Consider the following 23250-nt stretch of genomic DNA (forward strand, 5'->3'; position numbering starts at 1 on the left):
TCTCTGGCTGCTTCCGATTCTAGTTTCCTGGTTCCACAGTGAGGCTTGGAGCTTTGGTTTTCATTCTCCTGCGTCTATGGGGTGCATCTTGTTTCTTTTGATGCAAATCTGTGCCAAATTCATTTCTGATGTAAGTGGATGGAAGGTCAGGGAGGCCAACAGGATTGTACCAGGTGACGTCAGGGTTGAATATGGCGTTTGGTCACCAGAACGGTTACGCGTCCCCATAATGTAGAATGAATATTAGTTAGACTAAACTTCATCTCCTCCTCCTAGGCAGCGTCCCTGTTCACAAAAATTGGGCTGTTTACAGCTCTGCATCCAAGTTGTAAGCTTTTTTTGGATCCTGTTTAAGAGAGAAACAAAGGCACACGAATAAACCACTGAAGGAGGAGGAGGTTTTCTCAGAATAATCCATGCTTGAAAATTATAGGGAAGGTAAGTGTGTGAGTTTGAATATCAGGAGCCCTTCAGAGATCAGATCATAGCCCACTTGTGGCTCCCAAAGCTGAGCCTCAGAGAGAAGTTGCCTGGTTTTGCCAGTAGATGTCTCTCTTACTCTCACCTAGATTTTCATCAGTAGGCAAAGCTGATGTCTGCCCCATCATTAATGATAATAGCAGAGAGTGGGCAGCCCAGCCCTGTGACGGAGGTGTATGTGTGCAGAGCGGGAGCTCAGAAAGCACGGCCACTTCTTTCTGGTTCATAGCATCCAACACCTCATGTCACCCAGCAATCTGTAATTAATGAGCTGGGTTCATAGTAGCATTATTGTTTGGCATGTGTGGGATATTTAAAGAGCTGCCCTCCCTTCTGCAGTTACCTCATTGACAAGAAAGCAAGTGACACTCAGAGCGAAATGAGGCTTCAGTCAAAACTTGGGGCATTTGACTGAGCAGTAAATAATGATCTAGTGACCTAGACCTGCAAATATTTACATTCCCTTGGCTTTGCTGATAGCAGGAGCTTGTTTTACCACCTCTCACCTAATCAGCAGAAGGCTGCAAGTAATCCAGCGAAAGACTCTTTGGCTCTTTTTTCACTTCATTTGTAATGCGTGCCTCTCTGCTGACATGTCTTTGTGGCAATGGTACAGGGCAGCAATAACACATGGCAAGGTGTGTGATTATACCAGGGGGACCAGTAGGATTCAAAAGCATCAGGAGCTAGGAGGCCAAAGTCCAGGTCCCTACAATCACCCAAGAAGAGGGTTATTTTATTCCTCTCCTATGTCCATTGTTGAACATACCAGAGTGCTGCTGGAAATGTCAAATTCAGAGTGGATTGTGCACATTTCAAAGTTATTGTTTACATGACTAGTGCTTAAAGGTCCCAATCGAAATCAGAGCCCTATTGTGCTAGAGACTGTGCAAACACATAGTAAAAGACAATGCTGTGGCCAAAGAGTTTCCAACTTAAATAGGCAGGATAGGATGAAGGTGGTACAGGCTCAGAGAGGTGAAGGGACATGCCCAAGGTCACAGAGGATGTTAGTGGCAGAGTCAGGACTAAAGCCCAGGTCTCTTGACTTAAGAGATGATCAAATATTTTGAATAAATCATATTTTAAAACAGAAAAATGCCTTTTCCACCAAAATTAAATTTTCACAAAAAATTGTTTTGGTCAATTTTTTTTCATGAAAATTTTCAATTTGATTTTAAAGTTTCCTTTTGGTGGAGGAAAAATCCACTTTCTCTAACTTTTTTAAAAAAAATTTGTCCACTTTGATCCTGTAACAAAAGACTGTATCATAATGTACACACACAGTGGGGCAGAACTGAGGTTGCAGAAGCGATCCTAATTCTGGCATTTCCTAACTTCTGAGTGCTTAACTTTGCAACCTTAACATTCTTATAACATAGTTTTTTGTGTGTAACTCTCTCTCTCTCTCTCTCTCTCTCTCAGGTCAATTGTTCTATACCATATCCCAACAGCAGAGTGAGTAGTAAAAGATGTTATGAAGTCCAGAGGATGTTGTGAAGACCAAGACTATAACACGGTTTAAAAAAAAAACTAGATAAATTCATGGAGGATAGGTCCAACAATGGCTATTAGCCAGGATGGGCAGGGATGGTGTCCCCAGCCTCTGTTTGCCAGAAGCTGAAAATGGGAAACAGGGGATGGATCATTCAATGATTGCCTATTCTGTTCATTCCCTCTGGGGCACCTGGCATTGGCCATTGTTGGAAGACAGGATACTGGGCTAGATGGACCTTTGATCTGACCTGTTCTTATGGCCGTTCTTATGGTAAGCCCATTTGTATGGTTCATCAGAGACTGATCAGCTGTATTGTGGGATCTGTTGAAACTCCACATGTAGGATGTTGTCTGTCTGTGGCCCCTTGTTGATAGACTAGAACTCTAGCTACTTCTCCTCCCATGTGCCTTTCAAAGAAAAGAGATGTCTGCACGACTGGTGCTGGCTGTACATATCCCACAAACAGACTGATCTTTGTTCATCTCTAAAGCTCGCCAACCCTTGGATTTCATGCTTCAGAGGGTGTTGAACACTGGGGCTGCTTGCTCTCTGCAGTGGAATTCAGTTGTCTAGCTGCCATTTTTTGAACTGCTCAAGTTGTTAAAATCCCTTGGTCTCTGCTAGCAAAGCACAGTTTCTGTTCCCTGCCTGCCAGCATCTTAGCCAAATACATCCTGCTTGGAGGGCTGTAGGACATTTGGCCTTGTTGCAGGACAATTACCTGCTGCAAAATGCAAAGGGGTTCCCTGGAGCCCATCAGACTATGATTTTAGGTGCTCTAAGAAGTAGCATGAGCAATTTTCTGGATGTTTAAATATAACTTTAATAAATTACTGTTTGGGGCAGTTTTTCCTGAGGATCACATGGCTGGGGCTCAGAAAGCATCACTGTCCTGGTGATGGGGAGCAGGTGACAACTCTGCTTTTTGTTACCCTTTCACATACTCCTTCCATCCTTGAACAGCTTGTGCCATCTAATGGACAGTTTGCCCATGTGCCGTCCTGTACCAGCCTTGTTACTAACACTGTGTGATGGCAGGGAGAGGACAACTAAGAGTGTGTCTTCACTGCAATTAGACACCTGCTGACTTGGCTTTGTGGGGCTCAGGCTCAGGGGCTTTTTAACTGCGGTGTAGAAATTTGGGCTTAGGCTGAAGCCTGATCTCTGGGACCTGCCCACCTTGCAGGGTCCTACAGCTCGAGTTGTCGTGTCCTAGAACCTGGGCTCCAGCTGGACCCTGAATGTCTGTATCGCAATTAAACAGCCCCTGAACCCAAGCACAAGTCAGCTGGCACAGGCTCGCCAGGGGGTTTTAATTGCAATACTCAGTGCCATAAGATAATGGTCACCCATTTGCTTTCCCAGTATCTTTCCAATGTCCTTCCTCCCCTCCTCTCCTGCACCCACATTCTTCCAATCCCCATTAAACTGATGTTTCCCTCCTATGTGGGCATGGGTAGCTCCTTAATTGTATCTTTGGAGCGAATGCTTCCAACATGCAGCTCCTCCTTTCCTGCACAGAGCCTTTGCCAAGCAGCTGGACTCCATACAGGAGAGTGTGGATGGAGGGCCACTGGGGAGGTCTGGGACCCTGGGAATGCTTAGATATTTTATTAATGTCTTCCTTAAATTTAAAAGCCATCTATGAAGGGCTCTAAGCACTTTACAAACCCTAAGATGCTCATTTAAATTGAAAAGGCATGAAGGGCTCTAAGCACTTTATAAACCCTAAGATACTCATTTAAATTTAAAAGCCACCTATGAAGGGCTCTAAGCACTTTACAAACCCTCAGATGCTCATTGTCATAACACTCAGTATGAAGACAGCCCCAAATAACATCTCACAGCCCCAGCCTTTTAAATAAACACTAAGGGTTTGTCTACACTGGCACTTGGTCAGTAAAACTTTTGTTTTGTGCTCTCCTGCTGACAAACAGCAGCTATACTGTGCGCCTCTAAGTGGCACGGCTGTAGCGGTCCAGGTGTGTCACTAAAAACCTCGTAGTGTAGCCATAGCCTAATTGTGCCCATTCCTCCTCCAACAACCATGAAGCTCCTGTCATCTTAATCCATCTGTGTGTCACTTCTCCTCCACCAACAGTGCCTGAGGAAAAACAGGGGGCACAGGCAGTGTCTATGCACAAATGCTCACACATACGCACACATATATTAACATGCACGCACCCACCCACATGTGTACACTCACACACTACTTTTTTCCCCCTTTTCTTAATTCCTGGACTCTATGTATTTTATTTTAGCCTCTTCTCTATATCCCCTCTCCCAAAGTCTCTCACATGAAACTCATGTTTTTCACAGCTAATTGGATCTGAGCTCAGGGACATAATACACAAGGAGGGAACTTGGAGACACACAGATGGGCAATTTTCACCTATTTGCAGCAAATCGTCTGTGGTGCTTTTCTTCTGATTTGTCTCCTGACATCTGTGTGACCTTCTGCTCCCTCCCATGGCACCCCCTATTGGGATATGAAGTGCCCCTGAGGATCATGTGGACAACACTCAGTGTGAGACTATAGGGATGCAATGAGCTGTATGTCAAATCTGATCTCCAGCTGCCCCTTCATTGATGATGTTCTTGTTACAACCCCAGTTGTCCTTATGCTCATGGAAAGACAAAGAACCATTTTCTTTCCAATGGGTAAACTAATAAAAATAAAATTAATTTTAACTGTGACACGAACAGCACAATGACCTGGCTGAAACAAGGATCATGTCCACCTGGCACTGGACATGGCTGATGTTATGGCAGGTGCTGAAGATTTCCACCCAATCTTTAACTAGACTCTGAGCCCTGACCTTTCAGGGACCCTGTGATGGGGCATATACCCCCCACTGGCACTAAAAGGGTTAACTGAAGCTCAGTTAAGGGACCTGGATGCACCTGGAGGGTAGGCCAGGCCCCAATTGAAGATGAATCCCAGCTGGGGGAGGAGCTGGGTGGTGAGTATAAAGGGAGGAAGCCCAGAGGGGAAGGGGCTGTAGGGAGAAGAAGTTTGCAGTCCCTCTCTGGTTGTTGGAGAGTGGAGGGCACGCACGCACGCACGCACGCATGCACGCACGCACGCACGCACGCACATAGTAAGCCTAGGTTGGGGCTGGGGGAAGGGCCTGAAGGAAGGCCAACATAGGGAGAAGTGCACCAAGACAATGAGGCACCTAAGGAGAAGATCTGAGATGCTTACTATAGGGTTGCTAGACTGGAGCTCAGAGGAGTGGGAGGGCTCTGGGTTCCTCCACTGGAAAATGTGGAGAGGAAACCCCCTGAAACAAGGGGGAGAAGGACTATTGAGTTAAGAGCCAGGTCTCCAGGGAGAAAGCCCTGAGAGCTGTTGCCCTGTATGAGAGCAGGAGGATAACCCTGCAGAGCACAGGTAGGGGTGATGAGTTATGTTTGATTGAGTTTAGTTTTTTGGACTCTCTGTTAGTCTGGGAAGGGTGGGACTAAACATGACCTGGCTGCATGACTGAGCTATGAGACAAGGCAGACTGCTGCAGGGCCAGGTCAGCTGTTAGGGGGCCCTAGACAAGGAGTGCCTGCTATGCCATGCGCAGCCACAAAGCACGCACCAGCTGGTGTCTTCTTTTACAAGTCTGCTAACATGATTGGGAAGGTTCCTATTGCTTTGGATCCAACTGCTGGGGAGCAGCTGTCCTGGACTGGGGAGGCAGTGCACTCTGAAGTGTCACCTGTGAAAGTTTGGTTTGCTTTTTTAAACAGGGGAGTTTGGTCCTGGCAAAAGTGCTGATGGAAAGCTCCAGAGACTGACCTCTGCTGAGACATAGGAAGCAACATTTGTGAACACATCATGCTATGATTCACCTGGCCTAGAAGTACCACCTCCTGCAGCGAGAGGGTGAGTCTCCTTGCCCTCTGTGCTGATGATGATGCCAGCTGGCAGCTATAGGAGAAGGTGTGAGAGTGATGATGTCCCCTGGTAACTGGGCTGAAACCAACAACTCATCTACAGAGCCATCAGATGGTAACAATGGGCATGATCCTGCAAGGTGCTTAGCACCTTCATCTCCCCTTGCCTTTAGATGGTCCCTTCAAGGCAGGGTCAAGAATGCTGTAATGCCCCTCCCACCCCAGTGTAAAGCCATGACCCTGCAATGAACCTGCAATAGATGCCCCACATGGACTGTCATTGACTTCAATGAGGTTGTTGGAGTCCTCCCATTGTGGAACTGGGGTCCAAGGCCCAAGTAATTGACTTCAGTGGATGTTGGACAGGGGGCCTAGGTTTGCACAGTGTGTGCTCATATTTATCCCTTCACTGGCTAAACAAGCTTTTCTTCTGTGGGGGTGGGGGAAATGGGGGAATTGATCTGGCACTTTTATGAGCACAAATTAATATTTAAACTAAAACAAAAGTCAGGAATGCAAGGCTGGCTCTGCAATATGCCCATGGCATTCAGCACAACTCTGCTGGAAAAGGGTATCCTTACTGTATTTCCTGTAACTCCCAGCATGCAATACAGCAACTCCCCCTTTGAGTTACATTATTACACTGGTGGTGATAAGAATGTCATGTCCAATTTGCCAGCATTCTGCTAAACTGTCATGTACATGATTTATCTGTAGGAAGGAATAAAGAAGGGAGCACAATTACAAGCCTGACCCTCCATAAATTAAAAAAGAAAAGTTGTTTGTGTTGGTGGAGATTGAGTTACCAGAACAATGTGCTGTATTTAGAAGTGTTGACCAATGGGAAAGTGAGTAGCATGGATTTAAAGGGGCAGGTCAGATCTTAAAGATGCAGTCACAGGAGCTGAAATAATGGATCGTGGAGAGAGAAATGCAGGGTAATGTATTGCACAGTTATAAACCAGCAGCACCTCTACCTAACTAGAGCTGGTAGCAAATGTCCATTTGCATAACAAAAAATCAAATCTTTCTTACTAAATTGCTAAGCAAAATTTGATTGGGGGGAGGAAATGGGGAGGGGGGGTGGTTTGTGGCAAAAACAGTCATGTCCTGGCCAGCTCTCTAAACATGCAGGCCCAGTTGAATTAGCAATACCCTGATTTCTTTAGCTTGGGGAGGGAAAGGGCTTACTATAATGTCGAGAGAAGGAGAAATAATAACTCAGAGGGCCAGAATATGTGACTGACCTGGCTCATGCATGTGATGTGGTAGAGAATTGGGTCACCCCAGGGGGAGTTCTGGAGGGGATTATTATGGGATGAACAGGAAGTGCTAGCCACTCTCCCTGTGTACTGGGAGGTGCATGTTGCATTGTCCCTTAGGAAGCCAGACCACTGGAGTGAGAGCTAGAAACCCCTGAGTTCTAATCCTGGCTCTGACTCTCTCTCTGTAGCCAGTCACATGGAGCAAAGTTTGATGGCCTTCCACAGGAATTGGAGATGCTCTGCATTTCTGGAAAGAAACAGTCCACGTATAGGTGCTGTTATATATATGCAGGTGCCTCACACTAGGCATCCCAGTTTGGAAATGTTGGCCTTCCTCTTTCTGGGATAACGCTACTCGCCTCCTTCATCCTCGCTGGCTCAGAGACCAGTAGACTGGTATAGTTGAACTTAAGGCTCTGCAACGCATTTATTTTCTGCATCTGGTTGATGTTGGGAGTGGCAGGAAGTGCCGCACTCCACTCCGCTCAGTGCTCCCCAGCAGGGATCGCCCCAAGCAGTTGCCGCTACAACAGCTGCCGCCCAAAAGCCGCTGTGCCGGGAAGAACGGCAGAGCTGCCGCCGTGGGACACAGACTGCCGCCCCCTTCTGAATGTTGCCCCAAGCACCTGCTTGGAAAGCTGGAGCCTGCCCTGCTCCCCAGCAATCTCTCTAACACCAAAATGACATGACTTGAAAGTCGTCATGCTTAACATGGGCTGCAGCAGTACCAGGGCAATTCCAGGGGCTTCTCGTTGTTCAAAGTCCTCTCCTCGCTCAAATCTAGGCTTCAGCGACAAGTCAGTTTCAGACTGCGTGCCTGCTGTACTTGAACCATTTGCCTCCCGATCCAGATTTTAGTCAAGGCTTCTGCTTCTCCAATAAAAAACTAAGTTTAATTTCCCAGTATTTTCATATGCAGAGCCCTAATGTGCACTGTATCCAATTAGCAATGAAAGTAGCTGTAATCATCCCAGTAAATCGCTTTATTAGGGTTTGTGCTCTTTAGGCCAACAAGGTTCCCTGCTTGGAATTTTTGCTCATGCAGCAGCTACAAGTGATAGTGTGTAAAACCAGAGGAGAGAAATGAAGTTATTAACCAGGCACACTTATGCTCATCTTTATTTATGGACTTTCCCCCACTTCCTGTGAGAGTGTGTAGTCACTCTTTCCCTACCATATTTGCCACTGGGGTGAAAGATGTGCTGCTTTACTAATAGCTCCAACTGTACACAACAGAGACAGTAGGAGTGCCCTGCTAGATGCCTGCTTAGCCCATGGGGCTAACAGGGAGATGGAGGTCCTTGTGTTGCTCAGAAGAAACCCTTGCATCTGAGTAATTACATTGGCAAATCCCCAAGATGGCTTGGTCAGTCCTCACATGTCACTGCCTACGTGCCTTGCTTCCTCATCTCTTTTAATAATAAAAAAAAAGGGCAGGGTAGCTGTATTGCTGGGCCTTGGTTAGGAGCGGTGTGTGTAGTGGGAGAAATAGGGCATTCTTGTAGTGGTCTAATAAGGCCATGCAGGACCTCCTTGGGGGGAGGGGGGAAGGAATATTTCTGGAATAAATGGAATGCTGGTGTGATGGGTTCCCCCTCGGGGTACTACCTGGAACTGGGGTACCACTGAGCCCCCCTGACTCACCAGCCTGGGCTCCCTCTCACACTGTACTGCTGTGATAAGCTGCAAAGCCCTCTCTAGTCTGTACTTTCACCAGCATTCACACAGGTAGGGACACACGCAACTGCAGTTATATGCAGGCAGGCTCTCTGACCAGCCCCTGCATGGGAAGGACTCCTTCCAGCTCCTCAGACAAGCACCTCCTCTGGAGTGTAAACCAAAATTATACCATCTTGCGCCGCACAGGGAACTGTACAGCATAAGCTCATAAAATTCACCCTCTTCCTCAATGTGGAGAGGAATATGCAACAGCTTTCTGCCCCAGAGCTAAGATTCTCACACTGGTTTAGATAAAGCAAAAATAAATGTATTAACTACAAAAGATGGATTTTAAGTGACTATAAAGGATAGCAAACAAATGAAAGATTATCTAGCAAATAAACAAAAACACAAACTAAGCTTACTAAATAGATTGGATATGAATAGCATATTCTCTCCCTAAGTGATGATACAAACAGGCTGCAGATTCTTAAGGGGCAAGGTGCACTTGCTTACAGCTTGGAATACCCAGGTGTTCCATTCATAAGCTAAAATCCCTTTCGCCTGGGTCCAGCACTTTCCCCAGTTCAGTCTTTGTTCGTCAGGTGTTTCCAGGAATCTTATTGTGTGGGGTGTCAGTAAAGAACCCAGATGATGTCATTCCCCTGCCTTGTATAGCTTTTGCATATGGCGAGAATCCTTTGTTTCAAAGCTTGGTTCCCATACCAGTCTGTTGAAAAATACTGACATCCTTAAGCACCAGGTGACCTGGTCACATGTCCCTGTAGAGTCACAGCAGCCATCCCCCCCACGGGCTGTTTGGAGCATTCATAGGAAGGCTCACCAGGTTGGAGCTATGCTTCTCATAAGGCCTATTGTTTCTTCCTAATGGCTCGTTAACCTGAATGGGTCCTTCCCAGTCAGCCATCTAGACTGAGAGCATTTTGCCTAGTGGGTGTTGCCCAGGAATAGCTACATATGAAATAGATACACAGTCAATATTCATAACTTTGGAAACAAAAATTATACATGCATACAAATAGGATAATCATATTCAGCAAACCATAACCTTTCCAATGACATCTCACATGCCTTATTTTGCATGAGATACATCATAACTATGATATAATTATATTATACTAATCTCACTATGAAGAATATGGGGTGCAGTGTCGCAGCTGGTTTTTGCCCATGTAGTGTCCTGTGATCCTCTATATGAAGGCTTTGGCTAGATTTCTCTGCATTTAACACAGAAATTGAGTGCTAAATTAATCATTGGTGTAAATGGAGGCAGTTCACCTGAAATCTGCCTAGTAACAGCTGCTTATTCTGGCAATGAATTGGGCCTTGGTGCACTTGTTGGCACCGGACATAGCAATGTATACATTTACTTGACTGCAGATGTCCTTAGTCTCAAGAACTGGGAAGATCCCAGCCTGAGGTAGCTAACTCGGCAACAGGGCTGGCATGAAATAAGCCAGTGGTTCACCCTTCCCTTGCAACTGCCTATCTTTTAATTCCCTTACGCTCATTGCTGCATTGCCTGTTAGTACTGGTTGGTTTTGTGGGTCCCAGTAAGGGCTCCATGGCACACAGGTGGTGAATGGACCATGACTGAGAAACACTGTGTTGAACATTTTGTAAATTGCAGTCAAAACTCACATTGTCCAGTCTTTGAAGAAAGCTGCAATTAATTTACCCTATTGACCTACATGCTTCTTTCAACCCATTGATGCTTGGGCAGCTTAATTTAGAAGCTGACTGCTGACAAGGAAGTGCATGACTTAGAAACTCAGGAAGGCTGTATGGGCAAGGGAGAACCCTGGAGGAGCTACAAGCCTAACTGTGGACAATCAAAGGACCCTCTGGATGAACGCTAGCTGTCTCAGGAGACTAGTGGCAGGAAAGAAACACACAAGGATGCACAGAAAAATAGCAGGTACTGGGAGGATACATGGAGCAGGGAGACTCAAAGCTGGAGATGATTTAGCTTTGCCTGCATCGAGCTTGGGAATATGACAAGACGCTGCTCTTTCCTTCATGAATCGGCCTGTTGGCGGCTTGTCCCTCCAGTGTGATTGGTTTCTCCTCCACAAAACATAGTGTCTGATTTTCTGCTGATGAGGCAGGTAGATTTTATGCTCTTGGAGATGTTTGGTGACACTAACCCATGCAGCTCCAGTAATGCTCCTCAAACATGACCTGGAGGGCTCTTAGCTGTTGCAGGCTTGGACCTCACAAAGATGCACAAATGTTCCTCAATCCTAACCTGCAGTACTTCTCGCTTTTCCATGCTTGGGTCCTCACGCCTTTCTGACAATGCACCTCAGTTCTCGTGGTTGGCTGTGAAGCAACCGTACAGGAGGGTCCTGTCCCCTAATATGGTATGTTCAGAGCATGCAGCAAATGTGTAGCCAGGGAGATGCAGACAGGCAATTCTCGCAAGACAGCAGCAATAGGTGACTGACAGCAATCAGGTAAATAAAAGTTCATAATGACTCTAATGATCCCCCCTTTACCATGTTGACTTGGGCACATGTTCTGATTGCGGGTGGCTGAGGTCATAGAGACCTTATGTTCAGATGCCTAGTGCTCCTCTGTCTTAACAACCCAAAATCAGAGTTGGAGGAACCTGAATTCTCCTGCGTCTAATCCAGATCTGTTTGGCTCCAACAGCTTTAGTCCAACCAAAAAGCAAGGCAGCATCAAGCCCATTAGAATCCTCATTGAAAATAAAACTCATCTTTTTTCCTCAATTTGCAAGTCTGGTTTTATGTCTTTTAATAGTGAGTAAATTAGGCTGGGGGGTAGGACTTGTTGGATCAGTGATAGATGATGTGCCCAGAGACCCTTTACAGGCCATTGTGGGGTACTTTATTTGATGCCATTTTGAAGCAGCCAAGTGATTTCTTATTTATGTTCAGTATTTATTTTTTATTGATTCCCTCCCTCATTCCCCCAACAACATGAATTTACAAAAGAACAAACAAAGCCAGTGCTAGGTGAATGGGAGATGGGATAGCTCAAGGGAGCGTGATTTAGGACTAGCATTTCACCCCCAGGTCACTGGTTCACATCTAGTAGTGGCTGAAAGTCATTACTGGCAGGTGGCTGTTTGGTGACCTGTGTGAAATGAGTTGGTGTTCCAGGTCCAGTCCCTACCAGACAAGTATCCACATTGCATAAACCATCACCCGGTGGGAGCCTAAGCAGAGAGGCCAAGAATTGGATGAATATCTCTGGAGAATGAGGAGTTCAAACACGGTCACAAATGAAAATAAATGTGGCAGTTTCAAAGCTGGTCCCCATTAGTCCATGTCACCAAAGGGCCTGTAATTGCAGGAGCAAAAGGTGCTGGGAATCAGTAGAGCGGTATGGGTGAACTTGACTGACAAGTCTCTGCAGTATACGTGGTTTAAGATAATGCTCACAGCCTTCTGTTTTCATGGGCAATGGGACGTGTTGCACATTTAAAGAAACGTTGAAATAGGTCTAAAACCCCTCTGATTTCTCAAAAGAAAAAGGTTCCCAAATTGGTCAGACCTGACCACCAGGGGTAGGAAATTGTTCTAATCCTAAAATTGGCTTCTAATTCTGCCCCCGTGAAAATCAATCACACTTGTGCTCCCGAATCCTGCAGGTGCTTTGAAAATCTCCCTAAAACAAAAAACACCCAATGACAGGGCTCCTTCCTACTGCCCCTAGCTCTCAAACTGCAGGGAATGCATTTGTCAAAGAGACACAGGGCTCTGAATCCGCAGGCAGGTTCCAGGGGAGATTTGCCGTTGCCTGAAGCGGTGCTGGCGGCTGAGTGCTACTCACAGCTGTATTTCTTTGTGGCCTTCTATGAAGGGCAGATCGGTTTGGGTCAAATGAGCACTGATCCAAACCCCACTCCCGCCAGTACCACCTGGGACAGATCCTCCCACCCATCCCTTTGGATGGATACTTGGCTATTTGTTGCTCCTGCTCATCCTTGGCCTGTCTCCCCCATCCAACAAATCCAAGCCCATCCTATGAGGCTGCCTGCAGCAATCAGCTGTGTGGCATGCTGCAGCCTGTGTGCCCCTGTAACAGCTGCCACCTTTGGCTGGCACACCAGGATCTAAACCAGGGACCTCCAGAACGTAAATAAATAAATAAATTTAAAAAAGCACAAACTGCTACAGCTGGAGCTACCAAGCCTGGCTCTCTCACTGAGGCTGTAACAGACTCATACCCTCAGTACATCAGGCACAGGGCCACTGGTTGGTGTATGAGACCTCTGCATCATTCCAGTTGCAGGGCCCAAGAGAAAGGTCTGGGGACTAGTGTTTCTGCTCCAGTGTGATACTCTTTGGATTGGCTGCCATAGCCGATCTGCTTGTGACTTGTAAGCTCCTAAATCCCAATAATGGTTTTGTCTCCTGAGATTGTGTTTTTCAATGGAACAGCAAGCTTGAAATGAAAGCATGGCAGACACAAGAGGCAGTTTGCAGGGATTGTGTGGAAGTGAGTGTGTATCCGTGTGACACGCGCCAATGGGGCTCTTGCTGCTGATGCCTCGCCAGATGCCACCCCCAGTGCCACCTTTTTAGATAATTAATGGGAGGGCACACAAAGAATCGTGGCAATTAACCTCCATTTCATTGACTAATCAGCTGGCAGGGGCTCCAAACACAGCTCCTTTTGAGTCAGGCGAATGAAGTGGGAGAAGAAAGCGGGCACTTGAGAATGCTATAAGTGCCCTCTCTCTGCCCTCCCCCTACTAGGGATATACTTGTATTAGAGGGCTTGGGCTTTTTAATTTTTCTAAACCACTTTGAAGTTGAAAACCAAATTGTGTTTCTTCTCTTCTACCCTCTCCCCCCCCCGGAGCTCACCTAGTTTTAATTGGTTCCATCTGATGTTCAGAGGTTTCTGAGGAACAAATGTATTTTTTTAAACAAGTTATTTTTTTTTTTTTTAAAAAGCAGTCACGAAGCACAAGGAGCTCTTTCATCAGCGTGCTGGGCTGATGATAAGGAGTGTAGAGGGAATGAAGTGGTCTGCTTCCAGACATCCGTGCCCAGTCTAAATGAGGATTTCCCCTACCTGCTTTGCTGCCGAAAACATCCTCAGGACAAGATTATTCCAGCTGGAAACTCCTGTACGTTGAATTTTAGAGTCACCCCCTTTTTCCGCCCTTTGTGTCATGTGACAATGGTCAAGAACCGCAAAAAGATTGCTTTCTTCTAATGCTGAGCAAGGAGATTTTTTACTATGTGGAGAACAGCCAGTGTTCGCCCTACAAACTATTCTGTCTCTCCCTGCTTCACTGTGCAGCTTCTTCCCAGCTCCCTTCAGTCTAGCTTTTTGTTAGATTTAAAGAAACATTACACATATCCTCACAATAATCACACACATTTCGCCCCCTGCATAAACAATGCATAGGAAGAGCTAATGCTTAACAACATCACCAACAAAAACTTGCAAAACGTGGGTTGCCTACATTCAGATAAGGATCTAATCCAAAGGAAATCACGGTCTACCCACAGACGTTGGACAGGAAAGAGGTTACATTCTGCTAGCAAACGATTCACTGCAGCTTATCTTCCCACCTTCAATTATAAAACTCCTGGCATCCATGGCTTGGCAAACTTAAATTTTATGCCCTGCATCCTCAGATTTCCCTGCTGCCCTCCCCACCCCAATTAAATTGCAACTGGGCCATTCAGAGAAGTTAATTCTCCAAAACTGGTGTCTGTTTTCATAGATTGCACGAGTAAAGACAGGGAATAGATGGCTTCAGGGTTTGGTCTAAAGCCCACTGGAGTTGATGGGACTTTTTCCATCTTTGGAGCAGGTTTCAATAACATAAAATAAACATTAGTGCTTTTGAAGAGGGAGCAAGGCTGTCCCAGTGGTTAGGGCACTAGGATCCAAGAGACCTGGATTCAGTTTCCTGCTCTGACACAGGCTTCTTGTCTGTTCTTGGGCAAATCACTTCATCTCTCTGTGCCTTAGCTCCCTATGGGGATAACAGCATTATTCTACTACGTAGGGGTATTGTGAGGATAAATGAATTAAAGATTGTGAGATGCTCAGTTATGAGGGTAACAGGGGCCAGATAAATACCTTAGATGAATATCCCATCAATGCCATGGGAAGCTGAGTTTCTTCATGAAAGGCAGGGTGTGTGTGGTATGTTGTCTCTTAATCTGGCACAGAGATCTCATGTGACCTTCCTTCTTTTGCCTGTTAAAGCTTCATTTCTCCTTTGAATGCAGCCTTCAGAACTGGGAGCCACAGAAAAGTTGAATTCCTACAAAGGGTTACACTTCAGCTCTGCTTTCATTGTCTTTCCAGGCAAGCATTGCCAGTAATCTCAATGGCATTTGCTCTCTCAAATCAAGGAATGGTGAATTACCGCAGAGCCTTTCATCGAAGCCATGTTCTCTTGTCTTCACCATGCATTTGCTCTCTTCTACTGTAGCTGTCATTCTGTTGCATCCTGGCTTGGCTACAGCCATCACAATACAGATTAGGCGTATGTTCTAATTTCTACCTCACCTTCTTATCCCTTTTATTTTTGAACAAATTGCTGTGCTGTGCTCTTGGAGAGAAAAGTAGAGGCTATTTTCATGGAGGCCACCACTTCAAATCATCATAACACAATATTTAGGCAGATTCTTTTCTCTGATGTCCTTGGAACAGTTTAAAACAAGCATATAAGTATAGATTTTGTGCATATGTGTATGCAGGTATATACATAATCCTGGACCCTAACCTAAGCCATAGAACCATATTTTGCAGGTGTCCCCATTTTGATATGATAGTCTATATTCATAGATTCTTAGGCTTGAAGGAACCATTATGGTCATCCAGTCTGATCTCCTGTATAACACAAACCAGAGAATGTCCCCAAAATAATTCCTAGAGCAGATCTTTTAGAAAAACATCCAGTCTTGATTTAAAATTGTCAGTGATGGAGAGTCCACCACAACCCTTGGTAAAATTGTTCCAATGGTTCCTTACTCTCCCTGTTAAAAATGTACACCTTATTTCCAGTTTGAATTTGTTTAGCTTCAACTTCCAGCCATTGGATTGTATTAGACCTTTCTCTGCTAGATTGAAGAGCCCATTATTAAATGTATGTTCCCCATGTACGTATTTATATAACAACTTTACACAATGGTTGACACTGAGAAGGACATCTCCAAGTACTCCCCAAATCTGGGTAAATTCAGATATAGATCTAAACTTTGCAGCTGAGGTCATCTCTGTCAGGGAAGACAGCCCCTCGAAGAGAGGGATACCAAAACTGGGGTCTGAGATCCAAATGCAGAGTCCCTAAAATGCAGCCCACTGGTGCATGCTCTCCCTGTAAGTGCAGAATGAGGATATAATTGTCAAAATCACATTTTATTTATTGTTCGTAAACTCCAACAACAAGCAATTTCTATCCAAGGAACAAGGCAAATACAAGTAAAGAGGATGGTTACATGCCTTTTCTTGTTAGGGAATTATTTATGTAAATTATATGCAAGTTGTACATTTCCCTCAGGCTCCTGGAAGTTGCCATTGCAGCCCTGATGCAGCAAAGTCTGGGCCTAGGCCTGCTCTGAGATCAGTGTTTCTATTTTAGCGGCTCTTGCACATGAGCTGGTCTCATTCTAACACATAAACAATGGACAAAATGGAGTCCCATGGAGCTTCACCCATTTACATAAGCTGCACATTTGTTCTTTTAATGTCTGGGCTTCCAGGACTCTCCAGTCTTTTAAAGGGTCTTCCCATCATGTTCATTCATTTATCTGGGTGAAAGAGTTTGCTTTCAGTTCTCAGCAGTAGCTCATCAAATAAAAGCACACCAAGAGGAAGAAGCTCAGTGAATGCTAGAAATCGGGAAGCGCAGAGCCCCACTCAATTAGGACACATCTCCCAAAATGATTTCCTTCTCCAAAGAATACTTCTAATATCAACTATGATTATGCAGAGTCACATTAGCGAAGCTTTGCAGCTGTGTCTCCAGCTGTTCATCCCTGGCCGGTGTCCTTGTTGTGCATGATACAAATTCAAGGGATTATAAAGCACCAAGCAGATTTGATTATTTGGTCCAGGCTGCATCTGTAGACCACAGACCTGAGGTGAGACCTTTAAGGGAGCAGGTGTTTGTGGGTATGTTTCAGAGGTGTGGAAGGAAGATATATGAATGGATTAACTGGGCTGCTGGGCTTAGCATACAGCTTGCCTGAGTTCCTGTCTCTACTTATTTTCAGTGTAATAGTCCATGGAACGGTAACTTTCCTTACTGACATCTGACTGAGGTGTCCGTGGAAAAGCCTTTACAGTTCCCACAGGGAACAGGGATGGTACTGCCACTTCTGTTTTAAAAACCTACAAATAAAGATGTTTTACTGAAACTGGATCAGAGACACACCACAAACTTCTTTCAAACTGCCCTTTGTGACAGACTGGCAACATCCTGTAATATACTGAACAAATGTTAGGGAAGTAAGGTAAACTTTACTGACTTAAGTTAAACCCTGTTGAATTAGGGTTAATATCTTTGGGTATTAAAATGTGTATTGTGGATTTGTATGTTATCTTTTCTAGTGGGCAGGGGATGTTAATGAACTTCCTCCATTATTAGCCTTTGAAGCTCCCTGGACTGATACACAAACACTAGTTCAAACTGGAGTCTCCAGATACCAGCAGACAAAGAAAATACTTTTGCATAAAAGTCTGGGATTGAACCTACCCTTAGGGCCTTCTTCCTGGTGCAGTGAATGGATAGGTCTCCTGTCCCATGGAAGGTCCCAGAACTTGGCCTACTGGGGCCTCACCAGACTTGGGGCTTGTTCTGAGCTGAAGTTTTGATGAACTTGTAATCATAAGGATGTCCCAAGGGTGGGGTATTAAAAGACTGCTCCTGCCAGAGCCCATGGGAGAGTTGGATGAACTCTGGTAAGGTTATTAGCATGTGTGTAGGTTCTTTTATTGTTTTTAATGTTTTCTCTGTGATGCTTAGGAATAAAGTTGGCTTGCTTAGAAAGAGTTGTATGGTAAATTCTGTCTGTAGCAATTACACTGTAATCTGACTCTGAAGAGGCAGCAAGCAGGTGTCCTAGGGCAACCTGGATATGCTGGGAATGACACAATGAAGGAAAGACTGCTGTCCAGCCTGGGAATACCGTAGTCAGAAGGAAGAGAAACGTGTTTGAAAGGCAACATCTGGGCAGCTGGAAACTGAGTGTGGGTCCCCTGGCTGAGTGTGTGGGTCCTCCCTGGAGTGAGGGGAAATACAGGTGCAGTTGCCCTGAACTATGACATCCTTACCCAGTGATGCATTAACTCATGGATAAAACAGGCCAAGGCCATGAAAAGAGTAAACCAGAGACCGCATCTGTCATTTACAAAGGAAGAGAAACGTCCCTTTCAGTCGGGGGAAATTGATGCCCAATGGTGAAGTGATTTGTCTGGAGCCACACAATATATTGGGGACAGAGCTAGGAATAGACCCAAGGACTCCTGATGCTCTATCAAGTGCCTTCTCTCTTGGAAAACACTACTGCTGAGAGCCATGCTTTATGAACTCCAGACTATTTAGCTCATGAAAGCTTATGCTCAAATAAATTTGTTAGTCTCTAACATGCCACAAGTACTCCTTCACTCTACATGGAGCTACACTTGAAGACCCACACAGAAGCTCCAGCTGGGGCAGGATTCAGCTGCCCTGCCTGTTAGGTGGGTTAGACACTGGAGTTATGCTTGGATAGTGACTAGAAAAGTTGGTCAGGAATGTAATGTAAATAATATGATAAGTATGATGCATTAATCTCAGGGAACAAATTACACCAGTTCTTTAGTGAATGCACACGTTTCCTTTTCACTTCCCGGTGTGACTCAAGATGTTGACTTTGATCTATGAAGTCCTGGATGGTTTGGGACCTGGCTGTCCGGAGAACTTGGAATCATGGTCAGCTGGGGTATAGAATCATAGAATATCAGGGTTGGAAGGGACCTCAGGAGGTCATCTAGTCCAACCCCCTGCTCAAAGCAGGACCAATCCCCAATCCCAGCCAGGGCTTTGTGTGAGATTTTTTCTTACAAGTTTTCCATTGGCTGGTATGGGTTGTCATGGGGACATTTCAATTGGCCCAGGGCAATCAATGGTTAATCTATCTCTGCCTATGTCAGGGGTCAATAATACGATCTCCTAGCATGCAGAGAAGTAGCTGCTTCTCTCCTTTGTAGTTGTTTTTTTTAATCACCCCTGCACTTTGATGTCATGAAGAAGTTATTGTTTCTTGCCATTCTCACTCTGAGCTCTTTCTCTTGGATTCAGGAGTGGGCAGCACTGCCATGGTGAAACGAGGCACAACACATGCTTGGATCTCTTGTTTCATCAGAATGCTGCTTCCCCCCTCTTTGCTTCTTTCCTTTTTTTAAATTACCAGCTCAGTTGAGCAAGCAAGGTCAAACTAATCCCTGGTGCAACTCCGATGGAATCACAGTGCCACAGGTAGGGCCCAACTGACTGGCTAAGAACCTAAGTCCTATTGTCAAAAGAGACGTAGGCATTCAGGAGCCTGGATTCCCTTGGAAGTCCATGGGACTTAAGCTCCTAAGCCAAGCAGGTGCTTTTAAAATGTACCCTCTGCCTTCGGAGGAGTTAGACCAGGGGACTGGAACCCAGTGCATTTTCCTTCTGCTTTCCCATTCCCAAATTATTATTATTACCAATATGTATTGCAGTTAGCATCTAGAGGCCTCACTGAGGGTAGGGTCCTATTGTGTTAGGTGCTCTACAGACACATCATAAAAGACTATTCCTGCCCCTAAGAGTCTATAGTCTAAACAGAGAAGGGGATGTAGAGGTGAAATTACCTACCCAGTGTCACACAACTGATCAGTGGCAGAGGGAAGAATAGAACCCAGGTCTTAAATGTCTGCATAGCGCTGCTATTAAGTGCAGTACCAACCTGTCCATATGTTAATCCCCTATAGCTGCCCATTTCCCCCCCTTGAGACATCTGGTTGGTTTCCAAGTCTCATCTTGTTCCATTTGCTTGTTTTCATTGCTGCATACCATCTTTCTGCAACCAGAAGCTGCAGCTCCTTCTGCTTAGAATGGAGCAGGCTCTGTGATTTTCATTAGACATTCCCTTCATATATCAGAGCTTTGGTCACCTGTGCAGACTCTTGTCTTCATCTGAGAAGTATTTCCTTGTAAACAAGGCCATTCAGTGCTTTGTAAAATTGTAGGTCTCACTCAACCAAAGAGGGAGTGTGGAGACGTGGCTAGAGCGAAGCAAGCGGTACCAGCTCTCCTTGGTTCTGTTCCCAGTTCTGCTAGTGACTTGCTGTCTCAGGTACGTCACTTATCTTTTTATGCTTCCATTCCCCCATCTCTAGAATGAGGGTAATACTGCACTATCTAACAGTCCCATATGCACTCCCCATATGAAAAGCACAAACGGCCATTACTCCGCTGCTTAATGGGGAACAAGGGACAGCAAGACCTTCCTGCTTAGATTGTATCTCTGGTTGTGTTGGCCAGAGCAGGACTACTTCCTGCTATAAGCAATTTTTTTTAGGGAGTGCATGAAGTGGGAGGAGCCCTGCTTTAGTAGGGAGCACAGCAGTGCTTGTGATACAGGCACACTCACTCTGCACCCTGGGCAGCGCAGCCCATGCTGTCCTTGCTCAGGGCAGATTGCAAAGATACAAACTAATTGTACAAGGGCCAAGTATTTTTATTTATGCAGCTTGTGCCTGGAGAAAGGCCATCTTTGATTCTTTGTCTCAGTGGCATGAATCTTATTATGTCCCATGATGGGATAGAAGCTGATTGATTTATATCCCTGGGTCTGACCATAATGCGGAAGCTGAGTCTAGTGGGGATACTATTGCGTCAGAAATACTTTGTTCCATTTGTGGCCACTGAGGAAGTCTCAAGTTCCAGGTCAGTGCATGAGGAAAACAAAGCTACCGCCCCAAGCAATGTAAAGGCAAAGATGAAGAAAAGCCTAATTTTCTGCTGCTGTGGACGACAGACTTCAACGGAATTATGCCAGCAGAGGAGTTGAGCCTCAGGTCTGGCGGGATCATCATTTTGCAGAGTGTCCCCAGTGAGGAGAATCTCCTGGACGCAGAGAGCGGCTAACATCACCACGGGGAAGTGCAGCATTTCCGAAGAGTACAGTGAAACATATTGTTGATGGTTTTGAAATGACTTAGCTCAACGGAGGTCTTGTGTAGATTGGACAGGGCCTGCTGCTTTGGATGTTAACAAAGTTTACCAGCAGCGTGATTTTCTCTCTCAAATTTTCTTAGTCTTTCTGGCTGGCTGAACTATCCACATGTTTCCAGCTCCTGCAACAATTTTAGCAGATTAGTCTTGAAGTACCGGTGATGGCAAATGCTAATCAGCTGAAAGGTGCATGCTCCAAATGCAGCCGAAAAAGGTCCAAGTTTGCTTAACTGCTTCACTCCTGCCAGTGCATGCAACACTGGAGACCTGCCCACTGTGACCTGGCATCCCACTGATGCTCTGTGAAATACTAACACAGATGTATAATGTGGGGGAAGGTGGACAAAAGGCCCAGGAGCAAAGGGGTAAATACTGTGGCCGGGTGGGCAGAGAGGGTAGGATAATTCTGTGCACTTCTGTAGTGCATCTGTCCACAGATTCCAAGGGCTTGCCTTCCACTAGTGAATTACCATGTCTTATAGCCGTTAACTTGAACCCGTCCCCACACAAAACCCCTTACTCATGGGTGGTGGTAGTAAGGCGAGTTGGCCAGCATGAAGGGGGATAGCAGCTCACCTTGTCAGCTGCTAACAGGACCATGCTGTGGCATGGATGCAGGCTAGTGCCGAGACACAACAATTGAGGGCTGGTAGTCTGCATTGCAAGGAAAGTGACTTGAGTGTGGATTGCTTGAGTTGATTCTGCAGTGAAGATGTACCTGAACAGCTTCACAAACATTAATAACCTAGAGTCACAACCCCCTTAGGAGTTATATATTAATTTTACCATACTGCAAAACTGAGGCAGAGAAAGAGAGAATGAGAGCTCAACCAAGGAGTCAAGGGCTGCTACTCATGCTCTAACCATTTGACCACGCTACTGATTGGGTGCACACTGGATTAGATTTCTGTGATGGGGTGTATACACTATCCTGGCTGTGAAAGAGCTAACTGGAGTGTGAGAGGTCAATTAACTCACCTGGTTGCACCTGGAGGATGAGCCATGCCCAGTTAAGGAGTAGACCCAGCTGGGTGGTTGCTATAAAGAGAGTATTTGGGAGCAAAAGGGGGCTGCTGAGAGAGAGGGAAGAACTTCACAGTCCCTCCTCTTAGCAAAGGGAACTGAGAGGCTTGAAACATCAAGGAAGAAGTCCAGAGGGAGAGTTGGCCCTGGGGTCCTCTCCTGAGGAGAGGAATCTGGCCGAAGACCAGGAGAGATGAGGAGCAGCTAGTGGGTGGAGTAGCACAGATGCTAATCCCTGATAGAAGGGCAGCATCTAAACTTCCAGGGGAAGAGCCCTGAGAGGCATTCAGTGGAAGAACAAAGCTGGATGAAAGTCAGGACTGAGGAGGGCAGAAGTTGGATTCAATTTGTACTGTGAATCAGGAATTTTGACGGGATCCCAGGGACAACCCTGCGAGTCCTGGCCCTGAGAGAAGGGTGAACTTTGAGAGGCTGTGGGAGGAAACCTCCTGACCAGTTATGGTCGGAAGTAGTTCAGGGAGGCAGCAGCAGCAAGGAGTCTTGGTGGAGCAGCCCTTGGCTGGTGGTTATAGGATCTGTTGGAGCACATTGTAGTGGGTGGGCTGGGTTCCCCTACGAGCCACTGGGGAGGGTGATGTGAGGCCCCTGAGAAGGGGATAAAGGGGACTGAAAATCCTGAGAGAAGGGTATGAAGACCATGGGACCCAGAGTAACAAAAGGACACTGGGACTTTGTTGTGTGGGACCTTTGTTACTCTGCAGCTGCCCACCTCTGCAGGTGGTGTGGGGACCCCGCAGCTGAGCTCCCCATTTTGTTAGGGATATTTTTAGTAAAAGTCAGGGACAGGTCCTGGCTTCCGTGAATTTTTCATTATTGCCCGTGACCTGTATGTGACTTTTACTAAAAATATCAGTCGATAAATTGTTAGCCTTAACTATGAGCTTTCTGGCCACCATGCTTTGCTGTTGGGGTAATTCTTTAAGGGATATTTGCTAAAATTTCTTATACCAGTGCCAATCAGGAGTCTCTTCACTGATGTCAATAGAGTTACACCAGCTTAAGTGTTAGGAGAACCAAGCTCGTTGCATCTTTGAAACCATATTCCCTGTTGCAGACAATTGGTTTGGTCAGGAAAATCAGGCTCATGTTTCCCAATGTCTTGGGAACCATCTAGGCAGCTTCTGTTCCACGTGGATGGCCCTGTGTACCATTGGCTTTGGGGGTCAACTTCACACGCCGACTCAATTGGTGTGTTTGCT

The 23250-nt window shown here is 45.8% G+C and overlaps 1 long non-coding RNA gene across 1 annotated transcript; it reads left to right on the forward strand.

The window, feature by feature from the left end:
* The first annotated feature begins 4978 nt into the window (after positions 1-4978).
* Positions 4979-8342, forward strand: LOC119843084. The gene is made up of 3 exons (XR_005288855.2): positions 4979-5079; positions 5720-5855; positions 7320-8342. It is a non-coding gene; the product is annotated as an uncharacterized LOC119843084 (long non-coding RNA).
* The last annotated feature ends 14908 nt before the right edge of the window (positions 8343-23250 follow it).

Source organism: Dermochelys coriacea, chromosome 14, assembly GCF_009764565.3.
Source record: "Dermochelys coriacea isolate rDerCor1 chromosome 14, rDerCor1.pri.v4, whole genome shotgun sequence".
Lineage (NCBI taxonomy): Eukaryota > Metazoa > Chordata > Testudines > Dermochelyidae > Dermochelys > Dermochelys coriacea.